Source organism: Lathyrus oleraceus, chromosome 1, assembly GCF_024323335.1.
Source record: "Lathyrus oleraceus cultivar Zhongwan6 chromosome 1, CAAS_Psat_ZW6_1.0, whole genome shotgun sequence".
NCBI lineage: Eukaryota > Viridiplantae > Streptophyta > Magnoliopsida > Fabales > Fabaceae > Lathyrus > Lathyrus oleraceus.
This window is the reverse complement of record NC_066579.1, coordinates 305,770,580-305,779,808: the sequence shown is the minus strand read 5'-3', so window position 1 is coordinate 305,779,808 and position 9,229 is coordinate 305,770,580.

Genomic DNA, 9,229 nt, shown 5'->3' with positions numbered 1-9,229 from the left:
GGCTTAAGGCCTAGGTTTCTAATTTAAAACAAAGTCAAAGTTTGAAGAAAATATTTTGGCTTGGTTAGAGTGGAGAGAAGAAAAGAAGGGCTAGTCCTAAAGCATGCAAAGATAAGAGGGGAAAGATAAACCCTTGGATTTCCTTTTCTTGGAATCATAGAGATGACTCAAGATGCTCTTTTCCTTTGGACTTAGCACACAAATAAGCAATCACACAACTTGAACTCAAGCTCTTAGGATCTCCATTTGGCTTGTATCTTAACCTGGCTACTCATGACAATGGTCCTCCTTTCACAATCTCAAGGTGGGATCCCTATCACACAAAAGCAAGCATCAAAAAGTTCACAACACAAATAAGGGGAATGGACAAAGAATAAGTTTGGAATAGAAGTCCTTTGAGATCAATTTTGGATTTTAGCATTCTAAAGGTATGAGGCCTAGTTTCTCTTCAACAATTTAGCATTCTAAAGGCATGAGGCCTAGTTGCTCTTGAACTCCTTTAAGCATAGGTATGTCCTAATTCTAAGTCCTTTCTCCTTTTGCATTGGATTCACACAAAACAAACACAAAGCAAACACAAGATAGCAATATATTTATATACAATAATGAGCTCAAATGAACAAAAGAAAAATGACATAAACATAAAATATGTGCTCAAGTGAGCAAAATGAAAAGCAATATGAATAATGAGCAAGAAATAAATGGCATTAAAAGTAAATGGAAAGAAATTAAATGCTCAAATTAAAGTTAGTAAGTAGTGAGGTTAAGTTAACTTGTCATAAGACAATGTAGCGCTATGTTAAGCAATCGTAATTGGACTAATGTAGTAGTCACACCTATCTGAGGCCAGTCAATAAAAATATAGGCAAAGAACACAAGTTAGAGATCATGACTAGTAAGCCAAGCTCCATAAACTTTCCATGCCAAAACAAAAGGGGAAGGGCCTTGTATTGTCTTTAGGTTATTTGCTTGACCAAGAAGCAACCTATCTTGGACACAAAATAACTCACTTGATTATGGATCAAGTTGAGTTTGGTTTGGATCAAAGAAGGTTAAGCCTCTCATTTGTCAATATCAACCATAGGAACTTAACTCATTGCCCATTGATGGAAAGAATGGGATGAAGATGAAAGGGAATGGAAAAGAAGACAAGTATCAAGTCCAATTGATTAAATGTGAATCAAATCAACATCAACCTACACCAAACAGAAAATAAATGAAGATTACAAGTCAACAAGTCAACAATATTTTTTTGGTATTTTTTGAATTAAAATAAAATGCAAATAAAAGATAAACAATTAAGGTCAAACCTCAAATTCAATTCAAATCAACTTTAACAAGTCCAATTAAATTCTCATAGGTCTAACATGGTCAAACAAGCTTTGACTAATTTTCTCAACAATTTTGGAAATCAGAAAGCAATTAAAAACAATTAAAAATAACACAAAATGGATTAAAATTTCAAATAAATCTCAAATCAAATAAAAAATTGATGAGACTATTTTTCATTGACTTATCATGATCCATAAATGCTAGGAAAATATTTTTTGGATTTTTCAAATATCAGAAAGTATTTTAAAATGAATTAAAACTATTAAAAACCAAATAATTCACAAAAAACGTTAAATGAAGTCACAAAAATAATTAAAAATCAAAATATGAAACTAGATTTTTCAAGAAATTTTTTGGAGTTGGTCTCATATTTTTATGACTTCTAATAAATTTTTTATGAATTTTTGAAAATCAACTGAATTAACTGAAAATAAAAGAAAATAGAAATAATAGGAAAATGCGCAGCCACAGGATAGACTTCATTAATTGACGTGGCAAGGAGAAACGGTCCAGATCATGAGGAACACGATGTAACCAAGTCAAGCCCGCAACACTTTGAATTAAATAAAGTAAACACAATGAAGGATCCATATTAGATCCTGAACTCATGATCCAAAGGCCAAGAATGACACACGTGGTGATGGTGGTGGAAACCACCATCTTCTCCGGTGAACCAACAATCTCCGGCCACCAGATGCAGAGAATTTTTTTTTAACAAAAATGAAAAATAAGGACATCAAATTGAAGGTCGTGTGATGTAGATCACCACTGTATCCATGGATCTTCCTCACTCTTCCTATTGAAATTTTGGTATCAGATATGAGATGTCGAAGGTAATGTCATGACACTAATATCTGAATAACACAAACAGGATAAAGATAAAGAATAGTAATGCAAGAGACACAAGCAATTGTTAACCCAGTTCGGTGCAACTCACCTACGTCTGGGGGCTACCAAGCCAGGAAGGAAATCCACTAAATAGAATCAGTTCAAAGACTCTCAGTAAACTCCACAAGCTACAGTCTTTTTCACCTAATCTTTACCTGTATGACTTCTACCTAAGAACTCTTAGATATGAGATCCCACTTACTCCCCCTAAATCACACCAGTGATATTAAACAAGAATTACTATGAAAAGAAGACACTCTTCAAGGACACACACTTGATTTTACTTAACAGCTTCAATCAAGTAGACACACACTCATGCTTAAAAGCTTTGAATGACAAATTACAACTAAAAAATCAGACCAATTCAATCATCTATGGATGAATTAAATGGCTTACAAGTCACACGACCACACAAGACACAAACCCTTATTCTATCTCAATATTTCGTTATGTATTTATTGTGTATCAAATCAGGTTTTCCATGTCCTTTTTATAGAAGAATTCAGCTGGGCTTGGACATCATAAAACCCTAAAACTATTTTCCATTCAAATCTTCTTATGACAGTTGGTTAGATCTCTTTGAAAAATAAGTTAAATCACGTTGTAATCATTGATTGATTGCGTTTGTAATTAACTCATCAATCAAACATAGATTGCCATCAAAAGCGCAATCACATAACACATAACATTCAGACTGAATGTTCTGTGTACAGATGTCATGACATCGGGTCTGACATCCTGGAACAATCCTGCATAATTCCATTTTAAATATCCAGCAGGTACATAATATCAGATGTCATGACATCGTGTATGACATCCTGAAACAATCCTCCATAATTATGTTTTTAAACCTCCAACAGGTACAAGATATCTTATGTTAAGACATCATAAGTAACATCTTGTGAACACTCTTTGTTTTACCAAAATTGCTGCCAACACTTTGAACCATCAAACTCCCCCATTGGCAAATTTTGGCTAAAACATATATCTGTCCATTTTGTTCACAAGAAAAACACATCAACAGTTAAACAACATAACATCGTTTAAGCAGCAGCAGAAGCAAACAAAATTACTAGCTATAATAGCAACTAGTAAAACACACAAATGCACATGGGGTACTTCTTCTCCCCCTAAGTATGTACAACACAAACATCTCCTTTAACAATAACAACACCTGTAATAATAGCACCTATAACAATCAGAGTCACCCTCTGACATCTGCTTCAACATCACTTGTGCACCATAGAGCATGCCCAGAACATCAGACATCTCCTCCAACATCACAGAACAGAACATCATTCTATTCAACATCAAACATCTCCTTCAACATTAGCTGTTCATTTGTTCAGCTATACCAGCACATACATACTAAGTGCAGTTCTCCACATACATCCCCACACAGCTCCACATATTTAACTGCAGCTCTCTCCACATATTCACTTCTCCCCCTTTTTAGTCAAAATAGACCAAATGTGACCAATTAGACAAAATAAATGTCAATCAGCCTAGCAGAGAATGTCACAAGAGATGTTATAACATATAAAATGTTAAAACATAAATGTTAGGAGATACAAACCATAATTATACACAGCTGCAATAGCTGAGATAATTAGAAATCCATGGAACTCATAAAGAGCCCAAACATTACATCAAGGCATCAGTAAGGACTGCCAAAAATTACAAACATTTCAACAAAAACAACAAAACATCCAGCATCCAGAACATTCTTCATAACAACACACAACACACACAGTCTTCATAACAAGGGGACAATCACAACTTAGTCTGAGGAAGTAGCATCTTCTTCACCTTCAGATTCAGAACTGCCACTAGATTGAGAATTGGACCTCTCACTTGAGGTATGGGCATCTGACTCCTTGGCTGTACCAAGCTTATCCATCTCTTCCTGCTCCAAGCTACTAATGAGAACCTCTAAAAAGCCTCCTTCCTAGCCTTGGCAACCCTAATACCAGTATCGAGCTCCTTACAAGTTTCCTTCAATTAAGCAATCAAGCCACCTTGAGAGGCTGGATCCTTCCTTGCAGATGTCATGACAACATCATTGACATGGCTCCCTTCAAATAACTTGTAGTGAATGGATAGTGGAGGCTTCCTTCTGCTGGGAATATCACTTGTGTTGAGAATTCCAGGTTGCTGACTTAAAATAATTCCATAAATGATAGATGGAAAGGCAATAGGCAGCTTTACTGCATTAGTGGAGGCATGTCTAACAATCTGTTCAAACATGAACCTTCCAAAATCAAAGTTGAGCCTAGTTCCAATAGCATAAATGATTCTTCCAAGACCATTAGAGATAGTTGAGATATGATTTGTTGGAACCCAGTTGGCTGAACCAATCTTATGCAAGATGGCATATTTAACAGTTAATTTGCCAGCTGATAGATGCTTCTTGCTAGGCCATTCCTTGACTTGGCCAGCAGTAATAGTCCTACAGTCTTCATTGTCTGTAGCCTCTAACTCCACACCTCCTTCAGTTCCTCTCCCTAGGAACTTATTTATTATGGTTGGGGAGAACCTTACACACCTACCTCTCATAAAGACCTTGCAGAATTCTTTGCTACTCTTGTCAGAGATATCCTCTAGGATATTCACAACAAACTCTTTCACTAACCCTTCAAAACATTGGGGAAAAGCAACAACAGTTTTTGTAACACCCTTCTAAAATACCCCAATATTTAATTAAAACAACATATAAAACTCAGAGTAATTATGCAGTTAAGGGTGTCACACACAAACACTGTACACCATTCACCAATATAACGGTCATGCTCTTTATTGATTCAAAACATAAGCATTTGCATAAAACGCAGCGGATAGAAATCTCATCAATCATGTAAAACATTACATGCAAAATGGTTCATAACCAACAATAAAATATTTAAAACAAGTTAAAACATCCCATCCCGATGTTACATCTATCAGAGTACGACCCACTAAGGAGACTACACTAGACTCCAAGCATTAGCTTCTACTCAACTCATTGCTCGTTACCTGAAAAATAGTTGTAAGGGTGAGTTCCTCAATCGATATAATAAGCATTATAAATTATCATGTCATGTTAAGTAAATAACACATTTCAGCAACGACAATATCAACTCAATCATACTCATACTCAATGTCAAAACAACCACACGTATAATATTGGAATACATCCATTCATATTATACGCCATGCATACATTATGCAATGAGACTCCACACATGCGGTACCGACTATTCTTGAACATATAGTTCAAGCTCACCGATCAAATCCAGATACGGCTACTAAGCTCACTAGTCCCACTCATTTGAGATCTAGTGACTCACTCACTAATTCCTCACCATGGGAATTAGCTACAGCCCCAAAGGCTATGCTATGCACACTAATCACCTAGCATGCAAACATCAACAACAAATCCACAATAATTCACTCACTAATTCCTCACCATGGGAATTAGCTACAACCCCAAGGGCTATGCTATACATGCTAATCATCTAGCAATGCAACATCAACAATAATTCACAATGGACACATGCTCACACTCTAAGCCATACAACAGCCCATTCACAAATACATGCATAATATATACATTCACAACATTATGCATATCATCATACATCATCAACACATTTGTCAAAACATCGTATCATCTCAAATAATTGAACACAGTATTAGCACACTCTACAAATACCTATACTGCTCAAAATAGCGGGAATTAATCCCTATTACATCATACGCCACTATAGGCCAAACATCGATTATGTACACAACATTTAAATTAACAATTTTTTCCATACTGCAACAGTGTTAACCGGTTAACGCCCTGGGTTAACCGGTTAACGCAGGCAAAACACGCTTACTGCCCAAAACTTATCAGTGTTAACCGGTTAACGCCCTGGGTTAACCGGTTAACGCAGGCAAAACAGCATTAATTCTCAATTCGTAACAGTGTTAACCGGTTAACACCCTGGGTTAACCGGTTAACGCAGACAAAACAGCAGTTCCTGCGCTAACACAAAGCAGAATGCAGAATTCTCCGCATTTTCCGCCGTTAGAGAACTTCCGAACCTCCGATTCCAATTCCGTAGAAAACTATACGTTCGGGAAAACACGACTCACACTATTACGGATTCAATTTCAGATTCAACACAACATATCCATCACAATTTTCAGCATTCAACAATCCCAATTAGGGTCAATTCAACGGTTTATCACTACCCATTACATGCTAACCCATAATACCCATTAAACGACGATAAACCCCCCTTACCTGAGTTAATCCGGCAACTTTGAGCTTTCAAGCTTTTCCGTTCTCCAACCCTTGCTCTCTAGCTCTTCCTCTTGCTCTGCCTCTTTCAGCCGCTTCTCTGAGTTTCACGTGAAAACCTTATTTTCCAAAATGAACTCTTTTTACTTATTCCAGCTTATATATATTTTCAAATAATTATTATTCCAATAATAATAATAATTTAATAATTCCAAAATAATAATAATAATAATTCAATTATCTAATCAAATTAATAAATATTTTATTAACTTAATTTAAATAATTACCATATTATTATCGGGGTGTCACAACTCTCCCCCACTAAAAGAGTTTTCGTCCTCGAAAACATACCTCAAGCGAACAACTCTGGGTAAGACTCCTTCATCTTACTCTCCAGTTCCCAAGTCACATTGCCACCTGCTGGTCCTCCCCAAGCTACCTTCACCAAGGCAATCTCTTTACCCCGCAACTGCTTCAACTCTCGATCCTCAATCCTCATAGGTGATGTTTCAACAGTCAGGTTATCTCTCACCTGTACATCATCTATTTGGACTACATGCGACGGATCATGAATGTACCTCCTCAGCTGAGACACATGAAAAACCTCATGCAAATTCGCAAGCGACGGCGGTAAAGCGATACGATAGGCTACCTCTCCTATCCTCTCCAAAATTTGATAAGGACCAATAAATCGAGGTGTCAACTTTTTCGACTTCAAAGCTCGCCCAACACCAGTTATCGGAGTAACACGAAGAAACACATGATCTCCCTCTTGAAACTCAAGTGACTTCCTCCTCTTATCATGATAACTCTTCTGACGACTCTGAGCAATTCTCATCTTCTCCTGAATCATCTTAATCTTTTCCGTAGTCTGTTGAACAATCTCCGGTCCAACCACATCACTCTCACCGGACTCATACCAACATAAAGGTGTCCGACATCTCCTACCATACAAAGCTTCAAACGGTGCCATACCAATACTCGAATGAAAACTATTGTTGTAGGTAAACTCAATCAAAGGTAAATAACAATCCCAAGCACCTCCTTTTTTCAAAACACAAGCCCTCAAAAGATCCTCTAGTGACTGAATCGTCCTCTCAGTCTGACCATCAGTCTGCGGATGATATGCAGAATTCAATCTCAGCTTAGTTCCCAAAGCCCTCTGCAAACCTTCCCAGAACTTCGATGTAAATCTAGGATCTCTGTCCGAAACAATACTAGACGGAATACCATGCAAACTTACAATCTTCTCAATATACAACTCGGCTAATCTCTCTAACGGATAATCCATTCTGATCGGAATGAAATGAGCCGACTTTGTCAATCTGTCAACAATCACCCAAATAGCTTCACAATTCTTACTTGTCCTCGGTAAACCAGAAACAAAATCCATACTGATACTATCCCACTTCCACTCTGGAATAACCAACGGTTGCATTAGCCCAGACGGCTTCTGATGCTCAATCTTTGACTTCTGACAAGTCAAACAGGAATAAACAAAACTCGCAATTTCTTTCTTCATTCCCGGCCACCAAAATAACTTTTTCAAATCATGATACATCTTCGTAGCTCCAGGATGAATACTCAGGCCACTACGATGTCCTTCTTCTAGAATACTCTTCTTAAGTTCGGTAACATTCGGAATACACACCCGATTACCAAATTTCAAAATGCCATTCTCATCAACTCTGAATTCACCACCTTGACCTTGATTCACTAGAGTCAACTTATCAACCAAAAGCACATCGGATTTCTGACCCTCTCTGATCTCATCCAGAATACCACTCGTTAACTTCAACATTCCGAATTTAACACTATTGTGAGTACTCTCACACACCAAACTCAAGTCTCTAAACTGCTCAATTAAATCCAATTCCTTAACCATTAACATAGACATATGCAATGATTTCCGACTCAATGCATCAGCCACTACGTTTGCTTTACCCGGATGGTAATTCAAACCAAAGTCATAATCCTTCAGAAATTCTAACCATCTCCTCTGTCTCATATTCAGCTCTTTCTGATCAAACAAATACTTTAAACTCTTATGGTCACTGAAAACCTCAAATCTTGACCCATACAAGTAATGCCTCCATAATTTCAGAACAAATACCACCGCTGCCAACTCTAAATCATGTGTCGGATAGTTCCTCTCATGAACCCTCAGTTGTCTCGAAGCATAAGCTATAACCTGCTTATTCTGCATCAACACACCACCCAAACCCAACAATGAAGCATCACAGTAAACCTCAAATGATTCCGACGAACTCGGTAATATCAGAATAGGAGCAGTAATCAACCTTCTCTTTAACTCTTGGAAACCTTCTTCACATTTTGAGTCCCAAACAAATGCTTGCCCCTTTCTAGTCAACATCGTCAACGGTAACGCCAACTTAGAAAATCCCTCAATGAATTTCCTATAGTAACCAGCCAATCCCAGGAAACTGCGAATCTCAGCAACAGACTTCGGAGCTTCCCACTTAGACACCGCTTCTATCTTAGAAGGATCAACAGCAACACCACCTCTTGAAATCACATGACCAAGAAAACTAACCTCTTCTAACCAAAATTCACACTTTGACAGTTTAGCAAATAACTTCTTTTCTCGTAGAACTCTTAAAACCATTCTCAAATGCTCAGCATGCTCTTCTTCAGATTTCGAATACACCAAAATGTCATCAATAAACACCACAACAAACTTGTCTAGGTACGGATGGAAAATCCTATTCATATACTCCATGA